Source organism: Pagrus major, chromosome 14 (genome assembly GCF_040436345.1).
Source record: "Pagrus major chromosome 14, Pma_NU_1.0".
In the NCBI taxonomy this organism is placed as follows: Eukaryota; Metazoa; Chordata; class Actinopteri; order Spariformes; family Sparidae; genus Pagrus; species Pagrus major.
The window spans coordinates 15,154,993-15,177,236 of NC_133228.1; positions in this window are offsets into that span (position 1 = coordinate 15,154,993).

Genomic DNA, 22,244 nt, shown 5'->3' on the forward strand with positions numbered 1-22,244 from the left:
AAACATGCTCCTAAACACCCGCTGGAGGAAGAGTTGAAAACTTTTGCCCATGACACTTAGTCAAATTTCACCTCTGATCCTTCCCATTCACTTTACTAGCCTGCCTCCAACACTGACCCCACGTCCGAAAAAGTGTTCTTACAGAGGGGTGCCAGCACGCTCCAAACGGCCCGAAACATGCTCCTAAACACCCGCTGGAGGAAGAGTTGAAAACTTTTGCCCATGACACTTAGTCAAATTTCACCTCTGATCCTTCCCATTCACTTTGCAAGCCTGCCTCCAACCCTGACCCCAGACCCGAAAAAGTGTCCGTACAATGGGGTGCCAGCACGCTCCAAACGGCCCGAAACATGCTCCTAAACACCCGCTGGAGGAAGAGTTGAAAACTTTTGCCCATGACACTTAGTCAAATTTCACCTCTGATCCTTCCCATTCACTTTACTAGCCTGCCTCCAACACTGACCCCACGTCCGAAAAAGTGTTCTTACAGAGCGGTGCCAGCACGCTCCAAACGGCCCGAAACATGCTCCTAAACACCCGCTGGAGGAAGAGTTGAAAACTTTTGCCCATGACACTTAGTCAAATTTCACCTCTGATCCTTCCCATTCACTTTACTAGCCTGCCTCCAACACTGACCCCACGTCCGAAAAAGTGTTCTTACAGAGGGGTGCCAGCACGCTCCAAACGGCCCGAAACATGCTCCTAAACACCCGCTGGAGGAAGAGTTGAAAACTTTTGCCCATGACACTTAGTCAAATTTCACCTCTGATCCTTCCCATTCACTTTGCAAGCCTGCCTCCAACCCTGACCCCAGACCCGAAAAAGTGTCCGTACAATGGGGTGCCAGCACGCTCCAAACGGCCCGAAACATGCTCCTAAACACCCGCTGGAGGAAGAGTTGAAAACTTTTGCCCATGACACTTAGTCAAATTTCACCTCTGATCCTTCCCATTCACTTTACTAGCCTGCCTCCAACACTGACCCCACGTCCGAAAAAGTGTTCTTACAGAGGGGTGCCAGCACGCTCCAAACGGCCCGAAACATGCTCCTAAACACCCGCTGGAGGAAGAGTTGAAAACTTTTGCCCATGACACTTAGTCAAATTTCACCTCTGATCCTTCCCATTCACTTTGCAAGCCTGCCTCCAACCCTGACCCCAGACCCGAAAAAGTGTCCGTACAATGGGGTGCCAGCACGCTCCAAACGGCCCGAAACATGCTCCTAAACACCCGCTGGAGGAAGAGTTGAAAACTTTTGCCCATGACACTTAGTCAAATTTCACCTCTGATCCTTCCCATTCACTTTACTAGCCTGCCTCCAACACTGACCCCACGTCCGAAAAAGTGTTCTTACAGAGGGGTGCCAGCACGCTCCAAACGGCCCGAAACATGCTCCTAAACACCCGCTGGAGGAAGAGTTGAAAACTTTTGCCCATGACACTTAGTCAAATTTCACCTCTGATCCTTCCCATTCACTTTACTAGCCTGCCTCCAACACTGACCCCACGTCCGAAAAAGTGTTCTTACAGAGGGGTGCCAGCACGCTCCAAACGGCCCGAAACATGCTCCTAAACACCCGCTGGAGGAAGAGTTGAAAACTTTTGCCCATGACACTTAGTCAAATTTCACCTCTGATCCTTCCCATTCACTTTACTAGCCTGCCTCCAACACTGACCCCACGTCCGAAAAAGTGTTCTTACAGAGGGGTGCCAGCACGCTCCAAACGGCCCGAAACATGCTCCTAAACACCCGCTGGAGGAAGAGTTGAAAACTTTTGCCCATGACACTTAGTCAAATTTCACCTCTGATCCTTCCCATTCACTTTACTAGCCTGCCTCCAACACTGACCCCACGTCCGAAAAAGTGTTCTTACAGAGGGGTGCCAGCACGCTCCAAACGGCCCGAAACATGCTCCTAAACACCCGCTGGAGGAAGAGTTGAAAACTTTTGCCCATGACACTTAGTCAAATTTCACCTCTGATCCTTCCCATTCACTTTACTAGCCTGCCTCCAACACTGACCCCACGTCCGAAAAAGTGTTCTTACAGAGGGGTGCCAGCACGCTCCAAACGGCCCGAAACATGCTCCTAAACACCCGCTGGAGGAAGAGTTGAAAACTTTTGCCCATGACACTTAGTCAAATTTCACCTCTGATCCTTCCCATTCACTTTACTAGCCTGCCTCCAACACTGACCCCACGTCCGAAAAAGTGTTCTTACAGAGGGGTGCCAGCACGCTCCAAACGGCCCGAAACATGCTCCTAAACACCCGCTGGAGGAAGAGTTGAAAACTTTTGCCCATGACACTTAGTCAAATTTCACCTCTGATCCTTCCCATTCACTTTACTAGCCTGCCTCCAACACTGACCCCACGTCCGAAAAAGTGTTCTTACAGAGGGGTGCCAGCACGCTCCAAACGGCCCGAAACATGCTCCTAAACACCCGCTGGAGGAAGAATTGAAAACTTTTGCCCATGACACTTAGTCAAATTTCACCTCTGATCCTTCCCATTCACTTTGCAAGCCTGCCTCCAACCCTGACCCCAGACCCGAAAAAGTGTCCGTACAATGGGGTGCCAGCACGCTCCAAACGGCCCGAAACATGCTCCTAAACACCCGCTGGAGGAAGAGTTGAAAACTTTTACCCATGACACTTAGTCAAATTTCACCTCTGATCCTTCCCATTCACTTTGCAAGCCTGCCTCCAACCCTGACCCCAGACCCGAAAAAGTGTTCTTACAGAGGGGTGCCAGCACACTCCAAACGGCCCGAAACATGCTCCTAAACACCCGCTGGAGGAAGAGTTGAAAACTTTTGCCCATGACACTTAGTCAAATTTCACCTCTGATCCTTCCCATTCACTTTACTAGCCTGCCTCCAACACTGACCCCACGTCCGAAAAAGTGTTCTTACAGAGGGGTGCCAGCACGCTCCAAACGGCCCGAAACATGCTCCTAAACACCCGCTGGAGGAAGAGTTGAAAACTTTTGCCCATGACACTTAGTCAAATTTCACCTCTGATCCTTCCCATTCACTTTACTAGCCTGCCTCCAACACTGACCCCACGTCCGAAAAAGTGTTCTTACAGAGGGGTGCCAGCACGCTCCAAACGGCCCGAAACATGCTCCTAAACACCCGCTGGAGGAAGAGTTGAAAACTTTTGCCCATGACACTTAGTCAAATTTCACCTCTGATCCTTCCCATTCACTTTACTAGCCTGCCTCCAACACTGACCCCACGTCCGAAAAAGTGTTCTTACAGAGGGGTGCCAGCACGCTCCAAACGGCCCGAAACATGCTCCTAAACACCCGCTGGAGGAAGAATTGAAAACTTTTGCCCATGACACTTAGTCAAATTTCACCTCTGATCCTTCCCATTCACTTTGCAAGCCTGCCTCCAACCCTGACCCCAGACCCGAAAAAGTGTCCGTACAATGGGGTGCCAGCACGCTCCAAACGGCCCGAAACATGCTCCTAAACACCCGCTGGAGGAAGAGTTGAAAACTTTTACCCATGACACTTAGTCAAATTTCACCTCTGATCCTTCCCATTCACTTTGCAAGCCTGCCTCCAACCCTGACCCCAGACCCGAAAAAGTGTTCTTACAGAGGGGTGCCAGCACACTCCAAACGGCCCGAAACATGCTCCTAAACACCCGCTGGAGGAAGAGTTGAAAACTTTTGCCCATGACACTTAGTCAAATTTCACCTCTGATCCTTCCCATTCACTTTACTAGCCTGCCTCCAACACTGACCCCACGTCCGAAAAAGTGTTCTTACAGAGGGGTGCCAGCACGCTCCAAACGGCCCGAAACATGCTCCTAAACACCCGCTGGAGGAAGAGTTGAAAACTTTTGCCCATGACACTTAGTCAAATTTCACCTCTGATCCTTCCCATTCACTTTACTAGCCTGCCTCCAACACTGACCCCACGTCCGAAAAAGTGTTCTTACAGAGGGGTGCCAGCACGCTCCAAACGGCCCGAAACATGCTCCTAAACACCCGCTGGAGGAAGAGTTGAAAACTTTTGCCCATGACACTTAGTCAAATTTCACCTCTGATCCTTCCCATTCACTTTACTAGCCTGCCTCCAACACTGACCCCACGTCCGAAAAAGTGTTCTTACAGAGCGGTGCCAGCACGCTCCAAACGGCCCGAAACATGCTCCTAAACACCCGCTGGAGGAAGAGTTGAAAACTTTTGCCCATGACACTTAGTCAAATTTCACCTCTGATCCTTCCCATTCACTTTGCAAGCCTGCCTCCAACCCTGACCCCAGACCCGAAAAAGTGTCCGTACAATGGGGTGCCAGCACGCTCCAAACGGCCCGAAACATGCTCCTAAACACCCGCTGGAGGAAGAGTTGAAAACTTTTGCCCATGACACTTAGTCAAATTTCACCTCTGATCCTTCCCATTCACTTTACTAGCCTGCCTCCAACACTGACCCCACGTCCGAAAAAGTGTTCTTACAGAGCGGTGCCAGCACGCTCCAAACGGCCCGAAACATGCTCCTAAACACCCGCTGGAGGAAGAGTTGAAAACTTTTGCCCATGACACTTAGTCAAATTTCACCTCTGATCCTTCCCATTCACTTTACTAGCCTGCCTCCAACACTGACCCCACGTCCGAAAAAGTGTTCTTACAGAGCGGTGCCAGCACGCTCCAAACGGCCCGAAACATGCTCCTAAACACCCGCTGGAGGAAGAGTTGAAAACTTTTGCCCATGACACTTAGTCAAATTTCACCTCTGATCCTTCCCATTCACTTTACTAGCCTGCCTCCAACACTGACCCCACGTCCGAAAAAGTGTTCTTACAGAGGGGTGCCAGCACGCTCCAAACGGCCCGAAACATGCTCCTAAACACCCGCTGGAGGAAGAGTTGAAAACTTTTGCCCATGACAGTCAAATTTCACCTCTGATCCTTCCCATTCACTTTGCAAGCCTGCCTCCAACCCTGACCCCAGACACGAAAAAGTGTTCTTACAGAGGGGTGCCAGCACGCTCCAAATGGCCCGAAACATGCTCCTAAACACCCGCTGGAGGAAGAGTTGAAAACTTTTGCCCATGACACTTAGTCAAATTTCACCTCTGATCCTTCCCATTCACTTTACTAGCCTGCCTCCAACACTGACCCCACGTCCGAAAAAGTGTTCTTACAGAGGGGTGCCAGCACGCTCCAAACGGCCCGAAACATGCTCCTAAACACCCGCTGGAGGAAGAGTTGAAAACTTTTGCCCATGACACTTAGTCAAATTTCACCTCTGATCCTTCCCATTCACTTTACTAGCCTGCCTCCAACACTGACCCCACGTCCGAAAAAGTGTTCTTACAGAGGGGTGCCAGCACGCTCCAAACGGCCCGAAACATGCTCCTAAACACCCGCTGGAGGAAGAGTTGAAAACTTTTGCCCATGACACTTAGTCAAATTTCACCTCTGATCCTTCCCATTCACTTTGCAAGCCTGCCTCCAACCCTGACCCCAGACACGAAAAAGTGTTCTTACAGAGGGGTGCCAGCACGCTCCAAATGGCCCGAAACATGCTCCTAAACACCCGCTGGAGGAAGAGTTGAAAACTTTTGCCCATGACACTTAGTCAAATTTCACCTCTGATCCTTCCCATTCACTTTACTAGCCTGCCTCCAACACTGACCCCACGTCCGAAAAAGTGTTCTTACAGAGGGGTGCCAGCACGCTCCAAACGGCCCGAAACATGCTCCTAAACACCCGCTGGAGGAAGAGTTGAAAACTTTTGCCCATGACACTTAGTCAAATTTCACCTCTGATCCTTCCCATTCACTTTACTAGCCTGCCTCCAACACTGACCCCACGTCCGAAAAAGTGTTCTTACAGAGGGGTGCCAGCACGCTCCAAACGGCCCGAAACATGCTCCTAAACACCCGCTGGAGGAAGAGTTGAAAACTTTTGCCCATGACACTTAGTCAAATTTCACCTCTGATCCTTCCCATTCACTTTACTAGCCTGCCTCCAACACTGACCCCACGTCCGAAAAAGTGTTCTTACAGAGGGGTGCCAGCACGCTCCAAACGGCCCGAAACATGCTCCTAAACACCCGCTGGAGGAAGAGTTGAAAACTTTTGCCCATGACACTTAGTCAAATTTCACCTCTGATCCTTCCCATTCACTTTGCAAGCCTGCCTCCAACCCTGACCCCAGACCCGAAAAAGTGTCCGTACAATGGGGTGCCAGCACGCTCCAAACGGCCCGAAACATGCTCCTAAACACCCGCTGGAGGAAGAGTTGAAAACTTTTACCCATGACACTTAGTCAAATTTCACCTCTGATCCTTCCCATTCACTTTGCAAGCCTGCCTCCAACCCTGACCCCAGACCCGAAAAAGTGTTCTTACAGAGGGGTGCCAGCACACTCCAAACGGCCCGAAACATGCTCCTAAACACCCGCTGGAGGAAGAGTTGAAAACTTTTGCCCATGACACTTAGTCAAATTTCACCTCTGATCCTTCCCATTCACTTTACTAGCCTGCCTCCAACACTGACCCCACGTCCGAAAAAGTGTTCTTACAGAGGGGTGCCAGCACGCTCCAAACGGCCCGAAACATGCTCCTAAACACCCGCTGGAGGAAGAGTTGAAAACTTTTGCCCATGACACTTAGTCAAATTTCACCTCTGATCCTTCCCATTCACTTTGCAAGCCTGCCTCCAACCCTGACCCCAGACCCGAAAAAGTGTCCGTACAATGGGGTGCCAGCACGCTCCAAACGGCCCGAAACATGCTCCTAAACACCCGCTGGAGGAAGAGTTGAAAACTTTTGCCCATGACACTTAGTCAAATTTCACCTCTGATCCTTCCCATTCACTTTACTAGCCTGCCTCCAACACTGACCCCACGTCCGAAAAAGTGTTCTTACAGAGGGGTGCCAGCACGCTCCAAACGGCCCGAAACATGCTCCTAAACACCCGCTGGAGGAAGAGTTGAAAACTTTTGCCCATGACACTTAGTCAAATTTCACCTCTGATCCTTCCCATTCACTTTGCAAGCCTGCCTCCAACACTGACCCCACGTCCGAAAAAGTGTTCTTACAGAGGGGTGCCAGCACGCTCCAAACGGCCCGAAACATGCTCCTAAACACCCGCTGGAGGAAGAATTGAAAACTTTTGCCCATGACACTTAGTCAAATTTCACCTCTGATCCTTCCCATTCACTTTGCAAGCCTGCCTCCAACCCTGACCCCAGACCCGAAAAAGTGTCCGTACAATGGGGTGCCAGCACGCTCCAAACGGCCCGAAACATGCTCCTAAACACCCGCTGGAGGAAGAGTTGAAAACTTTTACCCATGACACTTAGTCAAATTTCACCTCTGATCCTTCCCATTCACTTTACTAGCCTGCCTCCAACACTGACCCCACGTCCGAAAAAGTGTTCTTACAGAGGGGTGCCAGCACGCTCCAAACGGCCCGAAACATGCTCCTAAACACCCGCTGGAGGAAGAGTTGAAAACTTTTGCCCATGACACTTAGTCAAATTTCACCTCTGATCCTTCCCATTCACTTTGCAAGCCTGCCTCCAACCCTGACCCCAGACCCGAAAAAGTGTCCGTACAATGGGGTGCCAGCACGCTCCAAACGGCCCGAAACATGCTCCTAAACACCCGCTGGAGGAAGAGTTGAAAACTTTTGCCCATGACACTTAGTCAAATTTCACCTCTGATCCTTCCCATTCACTTTACTAGCCTGCCTCCAACACTGACCCCACGTCCGAAAAAGTGTTCTTACAGAGCGGTGCCAGCACGCTCCAAACGGCCCGAAACATGCTCCTAAACACCCGCTGGAGGAAGAGTTGAAAACTTTTGCCCATGACACTTAGTCAAATTTCACCTCTGATCCTTCCCATTCACTTTACTAGCCTGCCTCCAACACTGACCCCACGTCCGAAAAAGTGTTCTTACAGAGCGGTGCCAGCACGCTCCAAACGGCCCGAAACATGCTCCTAAACACCCGCTGGAGGAAGAGTTGAAAACTTTTGCCCATGACACTTAGTCAAATTTCACCTCTGATCCTTCCCATTCACTTTACTAGCCTGCCTCCAACACTGACCCCACGTCCGAAAAAGTGTTCTTACAGAGGGGTGCCAGCACGCTCCAAACGGCCCGAAACATGCTCCTAAACACCCGCTGGAGGAAGAGTTGAAAACTTTTGCCCATGACAGTCAAATTTCACCTCTGATCCTTCCCATTCACTTTGCAAGCCTGCCTCCAACCCTGACCCCAGACACGAAAAAGTGTTCTTACAGAGGGGTGCCAGCACGCTCCAAATGGCCCGAAACATGCTCCTAAACACCCGCTGGAGGAAGAGTTGAAAACTTTTGCCCATGACACTTAGTCAAATTTCACCTCTGATCCTTCCCATTCACTTTACTAGCCTGCCTCCAACACTGACCCCACGTCCGAAAAAGTGTTCTTACAGAGGGGTGCCAGCACGCTCCAAACGGCCCGAAACATGCTCCTAAACACCCGCTGGAGGAAGAGTTGAAAACTTTTGCCCATGACACTTAGTCAAATTTCACCTCTGATCCTTCCCATTCACTTTACTAGCCTGCCTCCAACACTGACCCCACGTCCGAAAAAGTGTTCTTACAGAGGGGTGCCAGCACGCTCCAAACGGCCCGAAACATGCTCCTAAACACCCGCTGGAGGAAGAGTTGAAAACTTTTGCCCATGACACTTAGTCAAATTTCACCTCTGATCCTTCCCATTCACTTTGCAAGCCTGCCTCCAACCCTGACCCCAGACACGAAAAAGTGTTCTTACAGAGGGGTGCCAGCACGCTCCAAATGGCCCGAAACATGCTCCTAAACACCCGCTGGAGGAAGAGTTGAAAACTTTTGCCCATGACACTTAGTCAAATTTCACCTCTGATCCTTCCCATTCACTTTACTAGCCTGCCTCCAACACTGACCCCACGTCCGAAAAAGTGTTCTTACAGAGGGGTGCCAGCACGCTCCAAACGGCCCGAAACATGCTCCTAAACACCCGCTGGAGGAAGAGTTGAAAACTTTTGCCCATGACACTTAGTCAAATTTCACCTCTGATCCTTCCCATTCACTTTACTAGCCTGCCTCCAACACTGACCCCACGTCCGAAAAAGTGTTCTTACAGAGGGGTGCCAGCACGCTCCAAACGGCCCGAAACATGCTCCTAAACACCCGCTGGAGGAAGAGTTGAAAACTTTTGCCCATGACAGTCAAATTTCACCTCTGATCCTTCCCATTCACTTTGCAAGCCTGCCTCCAACACTGACCCCACGTCCGAAAAAGTGTTCTTACAGAGGGGTGCCAGCACGCTCCAAACGGCCCGAAACATGCTCCTAAACACCCGCTGGAGGAAGAGTTGAAAACTTTTGCCCATGACACTTAGTCAAATTTCACCTCTGATCCTTCCCATTCACTTTACTAGCCTGCCTCCAACACTGACCCCACGTCCGAAAAAGTGTTCTTACAGAGGGGTGCCAGCACGCTCCAAACGGCCCGAAACATGCTCCTAAACACCCGCTGGAGGAAGAGTTGAAAACTTTTGCCCATGACACTTAGTCAAATTTCACCTCTGATCCTTCCCATTCACTTTGCAAGCCTGCCTCCAACCCTGACCCCAGACACGAAAAAGTGTTCTTACAGAGGGGTGCCAGCACGCTCCAAATGGCCCGAAACATGCTCCTAAACACCCGCTGGAGGAAGAGTTGAAAACTTTTGCCCATGACACTTAGTCAAATTTCACCTCTGATCCTTCCCATTCACTTTACTAGCCTGCCTCCAACACTGACCCCACGTCCGAAAAAGTGTTCTTACAGAGGGGTGCCAGCACGCTCCAAACGGCCCGAAACATGCTCCTAAACACCCGCTGGAGGAAGAGTTGAAAACTTTTGCCCATGACACTTAGTCAAATTTCACCTCTGATCCTTCCCATTCACTTTACTAGCCTGCCTCCAACACTGACCCCACGTCCGAAAAAGTGTTCTTACAGAGGGGTGCCAGCACGCTCCAAACGGCCCGAAACATGCTCCTAAACACCCGCTGGAGGAAGAGTTGAAAACTTTTGCCCATGACAGTCAAATTTCACCTCTGATCCTTCCCATTCACTTTGCAAGCCTGCCTCCAACCCTGACCCCAGACACGAAAAAGTGTTCTTACAGAGGGGTGCCAGCACGCTCCAAATGGCCCGAAACATGCTCCTAAACACCCGCTGGAGGAAGAGTTGAAAACTTTTGCCCATGACACTTAGTCAAATTTCACCTCTGATCCTTCCCATTCACTTTACTAGCCTGCCTCCAACACTGACCCCACGTCCGAAAAAGTGTTCTTACAGAGGGGTGCCAGCACGCTCCAAACGGCCCGAAACATGCTCCTAAACACCCGCTGGAGGAAGAGTTGAAAACTTTTGCCCATGACACTTAGTCAAATTTCACCTCTGATCCTTCCCATTCACTTTACTAGCCTGCCTCCAACACTGACCCCACGTCCGAAAAAGTGTTCTTACAGAGGGGTGCCAGCACGCTCCAAACGGCCCGAAACATGCTCCTAAACACCCGCTGGAGGAAGAGTTGAAAACTTTTGCCCATGACACTTAGTCAAATTTCACCTCTGATCCTTCCCATTCACTTTGCAAGCCTGCCTCCAACCCTGACCCCAGACACGAAAAAGTGTTCTTACAGAGGGGTGCCAGCACGCTCCAAATGGCCCGAAACATGCTCCTAAACACCCGCTGGAGGAAGAGTTGAAAACTTTTGCCCATGACACTTAGTCAAATTTCACCTCTGATCCTTCCCATTCACTTTACTAGCCTGCCTCCAACACTGACCCCACGTCCGAAAAAGTGTTCTTACAGAGGGGTGCCAGCACGCTCCAAACGGCCCGAAACATGCTCCTAAACACCCGCTGGAGGAAGAGTTGAAAACTTTTGCCCATGACACTTAGTCAAATTTCACCTCTGATCCTTCCCATTCACTTTACTAGCCTGCCTCCAACACTGACCCCACGTCCGAAAAAGTGTTCTTACAGAGGGGTGCCAGCACGCTCCAAACGGCCCGAAACATGCTCCTAAACACCCGCTGGAGGAAGAGTTGAAAACTTTTGCCCATGACACTTAGTCAAATTTCACCTCTGATCCTTCCCATTCACTTTACTAGCCTGCCTCCAACACTGACCCCACGTCCGAAAAAGTGTTCTTACAGAGGGGTGCCAGCACGCTCCAAACGGCCCGAAACATGCTCCTAAACACCCGCTGGAGGAAGAATTGAAAACTTTTGCCCATGACACTTAGTCAAATTTCACCTCTGATCCTTCCCATTCACTTTGCAAGCCTGCCTCCAACCCTGACCCCAGACCCGAAAAAGTGTCCGTACAATGGGGTGCCAGCACGCTCCAAACGGCCCGAAACATGCTCCTAAACACCCGCTGGAGGAAGAGTTGAAAACTTTTACCCATGACACTTAGTCAAATTTCACCTCTGATCCTTCCCATTCACTTTGCAAGCCTGCCTCCAACCCTGACCCCAGACCCGAAAAAGTGTTCTTACAGAGGGGTGCCAGCACACTCCAAACGGCCCGAAACATGCTCCTAAACACCCGCTGGAGGAAGAGTTGAAAACTTTTGCCCATGACACTTAGTCAAATTTCACCTCTGATCCTTCCCATTCACTTTACTAGCCTGCCTCCAACACTGACCCCACGTCCGAAAAAGTGTTCTTACAGAGGGGTGCCAGCACGCTCCAAACGGCCCGAAACATGCTCCTAAACACCCGCTGGAGGAAGAGTTGAAAACTTTTGCCCATGACACTTAGTCAAATTTCACCTCTGATCCTTCCCATTCACTTTGCAAGCCTGCCTCCAACCCTGACCCCAGACCCGAAAAAGTGTCCGTACAATGGGGTGCCAGCACGCTCCAAACGGCCCGAAACATGCTCCTAAACACCCGCTGGAGGAAGAGTTGAAAACTTTTGCCCATGACACTTAGTCAAATTTCACCTCTGATCCTTCCCATTCACTTTACTAGCCTGCCTCCAACACTGACCCCACGTCCGAAAAAGTGTTCTTACAGAGGGGTGCCAGCACGCTCCAAACGGCCCGAAACATGCTCCTAAACACCCGCTGGAGGAAGAGTTGAAAACTTTTGCCCATGACACTTAGTCAAATTTCACCTCTGATCCTTCCCATTCACTTTGCAAGCCTGCCTCCAACACTGACCCCACGTCCGAAAAAGTGTTCTTACAGAGGGGTGCCAGCACGCTCCAAACGGCCCGAAACATGCTCCTAAACACCCGCTGGAGGAAGAATTGAAAACTTTTGCCCATGACACTTAGTCAAATTTCACCTCTGATCCTTCCCATTCACTTTGCAAGCCTGCCTCCAACCCTGACCCCAGACCCGAAAAAGTGTCCGTACAATGGGGTGCCAGCACGCTCCAAACGGCCCGAAACATGCTCCTAAACACCCGCTGGAGGAAGAGTTGAAAACTTTTACCCATGACACTTAGTCAAATTTCACCTCTGATCCTTCCCATTCACTTTGCAAGCCTGCCTCCAACCCTGACCCCAGACCCGAAAAAGTGTTCTTACAGAGGGGTGCCAGCACACTCCAAACGGCCCGAAACATGCTCCTAAACACCCGCTGGAGGAAGAGTTGAAAACTTTTGCCCATGACACTTAGTCAAATTTCACCTCTGATCCTTCCCATTCACTTTACTAGCCTGCCTCCAACACTGACCCCACGTCCGAAAAAGTGTTCTTACAGAGGGGTGCCAGCACGCTCCAAACGGCCCGAAACATGCTCCTAAACACCCGCTGGAGGAAGAGTTGAAAACTTTTGCCCATGACACTTAGTCAAATTTCACCTCTGATCCTTCCCATTCACTTTGCAAGCCTGCCTCCAACCCTGACCCCAGACCCGAAAAAGTGTCCGTACAATGGGGTGCCAGCACGCTCCAAACGGCCCGAAACATGCTCCTAAACACCCGCTGGAGGAAGAGTTGAAAACTTTTGCCCATGACACTTAGTCAAATTTCACCTCTGATCCTTCCCATTCACTTTACTAGCCTGCCTCCAACACTGACCCCACGTCCGAAAAAGTGTTCTTACAGAGCGGTGCCAGCACGCTCCAAACGGCCCGAAACATGCTCCTAAACACCCGCTGGAGGAAGAGTTGAAAACTTTTGCCCATGACACTTAGTCAAATTTCACCTCTGATCCTTCCCATTCACTTTACTAGCCTGCCTCCAACACTGACCCCACGTCCGAAAAAGTGTTCTTACAGAGCGGTGCCAGCACGCTCCAAACGGCCCGAAACATGCTCCTAAACACCCGCTGGAGGAAGAGTTGAAAACTTTTGCCCATGACACTTAGTCAAATTTCACCTCTGATCCTTCCCATTCACTTTACTAGCCTGCCTCCAACACTGACCCCACGTCCGAAAAAGTGTTCTTACAGAGGGGTGCCAGCACGCTCCAAACGGCCCGAAACATGCTCCTAAACACCCGCTGGAGGAAGAGTTGAAAACTTTTGCCCATGACAGTCAAATTTCACCTCTGATCCTTCCCATTCACTTTGCAAGCCTGCCTCCAACCCTGACCCCAGACACGAAAAAGTGTTCTTACAGAGGGGTGCCAGCACGCTCCAAATGGCCCGAAACATGCTCCTAAACACCCGCTGGAGGAAGAGTTGAAAACTTTTGCCCATGACACTTAGTCAAATTTCACCTCTGATCCTTCCCATTCACTTTACTAGCCTGCCTCCAACACTGACCCCACGTCCGAAAAAGTGTTCTTACAGAGGGGTGCCAGCACGCTCCAAACGGCCCGAAACATGCTCCTAAACACCCGCTGGAGGAAGAGTTGAAAACTTTTGCCCATGACACTTAGTCAAATTTCACCTCTGATCCTTCCCATTCACTTTACTAGCCTGCCTCCAACACTGACCCCACGTCCGAAAAAGTGTTCTTACAGAGGGGTGCCAGCACGCTCCAAACGGCCCGAAACATGCTCCTAAACACCCGCTGGAGGAAGAGTTGAAAACTTTTGCCCATGACACTTAGTCAAATTTCACCTCTGATCCTTCCCATTCACTTTGCAAGCCTGCCTCCAACCCTGACCCCAGACACGAAAAAGTGTTCTTACAGAGGGGTGCCAGCACGCTCCAAACGGCCCGAAACATGCTCCTAAACACCCGCTGGAGGAAGAGTTGAAAACTTTTGCCCATGACACTTAGTCAAATTTCACCTCTGATCCTTCCCATTCACTTTACTAGCCTGCCTCCAACACTGACCCCACGTCCGAAAAAGTGTTCTTACAGAGGGGTGCCAGCACGCTCCAAACGGCCCGAAACATGCTCCTAAACACCCGCTGGAGGAAGAGTTGAAAACTTTTGCCCATGACACTTAGTCAAATTTCACCTCTGATCCTTCCCATTCACTTTGCAAGCCTGCCTCCAACCCTGACCCCAGACCCGAAAAAGTGTCCGTACAATGGGGTGCCAGCACGCTCCAAACGGCCCGAAACATGCTCCTAAACACCCGCTGGAGGAAGAGTTGAAAACTTTTGCCCATGACACTTAGTCAAATTTCACCTCTGATCCTTCCCATTCACTTTACTAGCCTGCCTCCAACACTGACCCCACGTCCGAAAAAGTGTTCTTACAGAGCGGTGCCAGCACGCTCCAAACGGCCCGAAACATGCTCCTAAACACCCGCTGGAGGAAGAGTTGAAAACTTTTGCCCATGACACTTAGTCAAATTTCACCTCTGATCCTTCCCATTCACTTTACTAGCCTGCCTCCAACACTGACCCCACGTCCGAAAAAGTGTTCTTACAGAGGGGTGCCAGCACGCTCCAAACGGCCCGAAACATGCTCCTAAACACCCGCTGGAGGAAGAATTGAAAACTTTTGCCCATGACACTTAGTCAAATTTCACCTCTGATCCTTCCCATTCACTTTACTAGCCTGCCTCCAACACTGACCCCACGTCCGAAAAAGTGTTCTTACAGAGGGGTGCCAGCACGCTCCAAACGGCCCGAAACATGCTCCTAAACACCCGCTGGAGGAAGAGTTGAAAACTTTTGCCCATGACACTTAGTCAAATTTCACCTCTGATCCTTCCCATTCACTTTACTAGCCTGCCTCCAACACTGACCCCACGTCCGAAAAAGTGTTCTTACAGAGGGGTGCCAGCACGCTCCAAACGGCCCGAAACATGCTCCTAAACACCCGCTGGAGGAAGAGTTGAAAACTTTTGCCCATGACACTTAGTCAAATTTCACCTCTGATCCTTCCCATTCACTTTGCAAGCCTGCCTCCAACCCTGACCCCAGACCCGAAAAAGTGTTCTTACAGAGGGGTGCCAGCACGCTCCAAACGGCCCGAAACATGCTCCTAAACACCCGCTGGAGGAAGAGTTGAAAACTTTTGCCCATGACACTTAGTCAAATTTCACCTCTGATCCTTCCCATTCACTTTACTAGCCTGCCTCCAACACTGACCACACGTCCGAAAAAGTGTTCTTACAGAGGGGTGCCAGCACGCTCCAAACGGCCCGAAACATGCTCCTAAACACCCGCTGGAGGAAGAGTTGAAAACTTTTGCCCATGACACTTAGTCAAATTTCACCTCTGATCCTTCCCATTCACTTTGCAAGCCTGCCTCCAACCCTGACCCCACGTCCGAAAAAGTGTTCTTACAGAGGGGTGCCAGTACGCTCCAAACGGCCCGAAACATGCTCCTAAACACCCGCTGGAGGAAGAATTGAAAACTTTTGCCCATGACACTTAGTCAAATTTCACCTCTGATCCTTCCCATTCACTTTTCAAGCCTGCCTCCAACCCTGACCCCAGACCCGAAAAAGTGTCCGTACAATGGGGTGCCAGCACGCTCCAAACGGCCCGAAACATGCTCCTAAACACCCGCTGGAGGAAGAGTTGAAAACTTTTGCCCATGACACTTAGTCAAATTTCACCTCTGATCCTTCCCATTCACTTTACTAGCCTGCCTCCAACACTGACCCCACGTCCGAAAAAGTGTTCTTACAGAGGGGTGCCAGCACGCTCCAAACGGCCCGAAACATGCTCCTAAACACCCGCTGGAGGAAGAGTTGAAAACTTTTGCCCATGACACTTAGTCAAATTTCACCTCTGATCCTTCCCATTCACTTTGCAAGCCTGCCTCCAACCCTGACCCCAGACCCGAAAAAGTGTCCGTACAATGGGGTGCCAGCACGCTCCAAACGGCCCGAAACATGCTCCTAAACACCCGCTGGAGGAAGAGTTGAAAACTTTTGCCCATGACACTTAGTCAAATTTCACCTCTGATCCTTCCCATTCACTTTACTAGCCTGCCTCCAACACTGACCCCACGTCCGAAAAAGTGTTCTTACAGAGCGGTGCCAGCACGCTCCAAACGGCCCGATACATGCTCCTAAACACCCGCTGGAGGAAGAGTTGAAAACTTTTGCCCATGACACTTAGTCAAATTTCACCTCTGATCCTTCCCATTCACTTTACTAGCCTGCCTCCAACACTGACCCCACGTCCGAAAAAGTGTTCTTACAGAGGGGTGCCAGCACGCTCCAAACGGCCCGAAACATGCTCCTAAACACCCGCTGGAGGAAGAGTTGAAAACTTTTGCCCATGACACTTAGTCAAATTTCACCTCTGATCCTTCCCATTCACTTTGCAAGCCTGCCTCCAACCCTGACCCCACGTCCGAAAAAGTGTTCTTACAGAGGGGTGCCAGCACGCTCCAAACGGCCCGAAACATGCTCCTAAACACCCGCTGGAGGAAGAATTGAAAACTTTTGCCCATGACACTTAGTCAAATTTCACCTCTGATCCTTCCCATTCACTTTACTAGCCTGCCTCCAACACTGACCCCACGTCCGAAAAAGTGTTCTTACAGAGGGGTGCCAGCACGCTCCAAACGGCCCGAAACATGCTCCTAAACACCCGCTGGAGGAAGAGTTGAAAACTTTTGCCCATGACACTTAGTCAAATTTCACCTCTGATCCTTCCCATTCACTTTACTAGCCTGCCTCCAACACTGACCCCACGTCCGAAAAAGTGTTCTTACAGAGGGGTGCCAGCACGCTCCAAACGGCCCGAAACATGCTCCTAAACACCCGCTGGAGGAAGAGTTGAAAACTTTTGCCCATGACACTTAGTCAAATTTCACCTCTGATCCTTCCCATTCACTTTGCAAGCCTGCCTCCAACCCTGACCCCACGTCCGAAAAAGTGTTCTTACAGAGGGGTGCCAGCACGCTCCAAACGGCCCGAAACATGCTCCTAAACACCCGCTGGAGGAAGAATTGAAAACTTTTGCCCATGACACTTAGTCAAATTTCACCTCTGATCCTTCCCATTCACTTTTCAAGCCTGCCTCCAACCCTGACCCCAGACCCGAAAAAGTGTCCGTACAATGGGGTGCCAGCACGCTCCAAACGGCCCGAAACATGCTCCTAAACACCCGCTGGAGGAAGAGTTGAAAACTTTTGCCCATGACAGTCAAATTTCACCTCTGATCCTTCCCATTCACTTTGCAAGCCTGCCTCCAACCCTGACCCCAGACACGAAAAAGTGTTCTTACAGAGGGGTGCCAGCACGCTCCAAATGGCCCGAAACATGCTCCTAAACACCCGCTGGAGGAAGAGTTGAAAACTTTTGCCCATGACACTTAGTCAAATTTCACCTCTGATCCTTCCCATTCACTTTACTAGCCTGCCTCCAACACTGACCCCACGTCCGAAAAAGTGTTCTTACAGAGGGGTGCCAGCACGCTCCAAACGGCCCGAAACATGCTCCTAAACACCCGCTGGAGGAAGAGTTGAAAACTTTTGCCCATGACACTTAGTCAAATTTCACCTCTGATCCTTCCCATTCACTTTACTAGCCTGCCTCCAACACTGACCCCACGTCCGAAAAAGTGTTCTTACAGAGGGGTGCCAGCACGCTCCAAACGGCCCGAAACATGCTCCTAAACACCCGCTGGAGGAAGAGTTGAAAACTTTTGCCCATGACACTTAGTCAAATTTCACCTCTGATCCTTCCCATTCACTTTGCAAGCCTGCCTCCAACCCTGACCCCAGACACGAAAAAGTGTTCTTACAGAGGGGTGCCAGCACGCTCCAAACGGCCCGAAACATGCTCCTAAACACCCGCTGGAGGAAGAGTTGAAAACTTTTGCCCATGACACTTAGTCAAATTTCACCTCTGATCCTTCCCATTCACTTTACTAGCCTGCCTCCAACACTGACCCCACGTCCGAAAAAGTGTTCTTACAGAGGGGTGCCAGCACGCTCCAAACGGCCCGAAACATGCTCCTAAACACCCGCTGGAGGAAGAGTTGAAAACTTTTGCCCATGACACTTAGTCAAATTTCACCTCTGATCCTTCCCATTCACTTTGCAAGCCTGCCTCCAACCCTGACCCCAGACCCGAAAAAGTGTCCGTACAATGGGGTGCCAGCACGCTCCAAACGGCCCGAAACATGCTCCTAAACACCCGCTGGAGGAAGAGTTGAAAACTTTTGCCCATGACACTTAGTCAAATTTCACCTCTGATCCTTCCCATTCACTTTACTAGCCTGCCTCCAACACTGACCCCACGTCCGAAAAAGTGTTCTTACAGAGCGGTGCCAGCACGCTCCAAACGGCCCGAAACATGCTCCTAAACACCCGCTGGAGGAAGAGTTGAAAACTTTTGCCCATGACACTTAGTCAAATTTCACCTCTGATCCTTCCCATTCACTTTACTAGCCTGCCTCCAACACTGACCCCACGTCCGAAAAAGTGTTCTTACAGAGGGGTGCCAGCACGCTCCAAACGGCCCGAAACATGCTCCTAAACACCCGCTGGAGGAAGAATTGAAAACTTTTGCCCATGACACTTAGTCAAATTTCACCTCTGATCCTTCCCATTCACTTTACTAGCCTGCCTCCAACACTGACCCCACGTCCGAAAAAGTGTTCTTACAGAGGGGTGCCAGCACGCTCCAAACGGCCCGAAACATGCTCCTAAACACCCGCTGGAGGAAGAGTTGAAAACTTTTGCCCATGACACTTAGTCAAATTTCACCTCTGATCCTTCCCATTCACTTTACTAGCCTGCCTCCAACACTGACCCCACGTCCGAAAAAGTGTTCTTACAGAGGGGTGCCAGCACGCTCCAAACGGCCCGAAACATGCTCCTAAACACCCGCTGGAGGAAGAGTTGAAAACTTTTGCCCATGACACTTAGTCAAATTTCACCTCTGATCCTTCCCATTCACTTTGCAAGCCTGCCTCCAACCCTGACCCCAGACCCGAAAAAGTGTTCTTACAGAGGGGTGCCAGCACGCTCCAAACGGCCCGAAACATGCTCCTAAACACCCGCTGGAGGAAGAGTTGAAAACTTTTGCCCATGACACTTAGTCAAATTTCACCTCTGATCCTTCCCATTCACTTTACTAGCCTGCCTCCAACACTGACCACACGTCCGAAAAAGTGTTCTTACAGAGGGGTGCCAGCACGCTCCAAACGGCCCGAAACATGCTCCTAAACACCCGCTGGAGGAAGAGTTGAAAACTTTTGCCCATGACACTTAGTCAAATTTCACCTCTGATCCTTCCCATTCACTTTGCAAGCCTGCCTCCAACCCTGACCCCACGTCCGAAAAAGTGTTCTTACAGAGGGGTGCCAGTACGCTCCAAACGGCCCGAAACATGCTCCTAAACACCCGCTGGAGGAAGAATTGAAAACTTTTGCCCATGACACTTAGTCAAATTTCACCTCTGATCCTTCCCATTCACTTTTCAAGCCTGCCTCCAACCCTGACCCCAGACCCGAAAAAGTGTCCGTACAATGGGGTGCCAGCACGCTCCAAACGGCCCGAAACATGCTCCTAAACACCCGCTGGAGGAAGAGTTGAAAACTTTTGCCCATGACACTTAGTCAAATTTCACCTCTGATCCTTCCCATTCACTTTACTAGCCTGCCTCCAACACTGACCCCACGTCCGAAAAAGTGTTCTTACAGAGGGGTGCCAGCACGCTCCAAACGGCCCGAAACATGCTCCTAAACACCCGCTGGAGGAAGAGTTGAAAACTTTTGCCCATGACACTTAGTCAAATTTCACCTCTGATCCTTCCCATTCACTTTGCAAGCCTGCCTCCAACCCTGACCCCAGACCCGAAAAAGTGTCCGTACAATGGGGTGCCAGCACGCTCCAAACGGCCCGAAACATGCTCCTAAACACCCGCTGGAGGAAGAGTTGAAAACTTTTGCCCATGACACTTAGTCAAATTTCACCTCTGATCCTTCCCATTCACTTTACTAGCCTGCCTCCAACACTGACCCCACGTCCGAAAAAGTGTTCTTACAGAGCGGTGCCAGCACGCTCCAAACGGCCCGATACATGCTCCTAAACACCCGCTGGAGGAAGAGTTGAAAACTTTTGCCCATGACACTTAGTCAAATTTCACCTCTGATCCTTCCCATTCACTTTACTAGCCTGCCTCCAACACTGACCCCACGTCCGAAAAAGTGTTCTTACAGAGGGGTGCCAGCACGCTCCAAACGGCCCGAAACATGCTCCTAAACACCCGCTGGAGGAAGAGTTGAAAACTTTTGCCCATGACACTTAGTCAAATTTCACCTCTGATCCTTCCCATTCACTTTGCAAGCCTGCCTCCAACCCTGACCCCACGTCCGAAAAAGTGTTCTTACAGAGGGGTGCCAGCACGCTCCAAACGGCCCGAAACATGCTCCTAAACACCCGCTGGAGGAAGAATTGAAAACTTTTGCCCATGACACTTAGTCAAATTTCACCTCTGATCCTTCCCATTCACTTTACTAGCCTGCCTCCAACACTGACCCCACGTCCGAAAAAGTGTTCTTACAGAGGGGTGCCAGCACGCTCCAAACGGCCCGAAACATGCTCCTAAACACCCGCTGGAGGAAGAGTTGAAAACTTTTGCCCATGACACTTAGTCAAATTTCACCTCTGATCCTTCCCATTCACTTTACTAGCCTGCCTCCAACACTGACCCCACGTCCGAAAAAGTGTTCTTACAGAGGGGTGCCAGCACGCTCCAAACGGCCCGAAACATGCTCCTAAACACCCGCTGGAGGAAGAGTTGAAAACTTTTGCCCATGACACTTAGTCAAATTTCACCTCTGATCCTTCCCATTCACTTTGCAAGCCTGCCTCCAACCCTGACCCCACGTCCGAAAAAGTGTTCTTACAGAGGGGTGCCAGCACGCTCCAAACGGCCCGAAACATGCTCCTAAACACCCGCTGGAGGAAGAATTGAAAACTTTTGCCCATGACACTTAGTCAAATTTCACCTCTGATCCTTCCCATTCACTTTTCAAGCCTGCCTCCAACCCTGACCCCAGACCCGAAAAAGTGTCCGTACAATGGGGTGCCAGCACGCTCCAAACGGCCCGAAACATGCTCCTAAACACCCGCTGGAGGAAGAGTTGAAAACTTTTGCCCATGACACTTAGTCAAATTTCACCTCTGATCCTTCCCATTCACTTTACTAGCCTGCCTCCAACACTGACCCCACGTCCGAAAAAGTGTTCTTACAGAGGGGTGCCAGCACGCTCCAAACGGCCCGAAACATGCTCCTAAACACCCGCTGGAGGAAGAGTTGAAAACTTTTGCCCATGACACTTAGTCAAATTTCACCTCCGATCCTTCCCATTCACTTTGCAAGCCTGCCTCCAACCCTGACCCCAGACCCGAAAAAGTGTCCGTACAATGGGGTGCCAGCACGCTCCAAACGGCCCGAAACATGCTCCTAAACACCCGCTGGAGGAAGAGTTGAAAACTTTTGCCCATGACACTTAGTCAAATTTCACCTCTGATCCTTCCCATTCACTTTACTAGCCTGCCTCCAACACTGACCCCACGTCCGAAAAAGTGTTCTTACAGAGGGGTGCCAGCACGCTCCAAACGGCCCGAAACATGCTCCTAAACACCCGCTGGAGGAAGAGTTGAAAACTTTTGCCCATGACACTTAGTCAAATTTCACCTCTGATCCTTCCCATTCACTTTACTAGCCTGCCTCCAACACTGACCCCACGTCCGAAAAAGTGTTCTTACAGAGGGGTGCCAGCACGCTCCAAACGGCCCGAAACATGCTCCTAAACACCCGCTGGAGGAAGAGTTGAAAACTTTTGCCCATGACACTTAGTCAAATTTCACCTCTGATCCTTCCCATTCACTTTACTAGCCTGCCTCCAACACTGACCCCACGT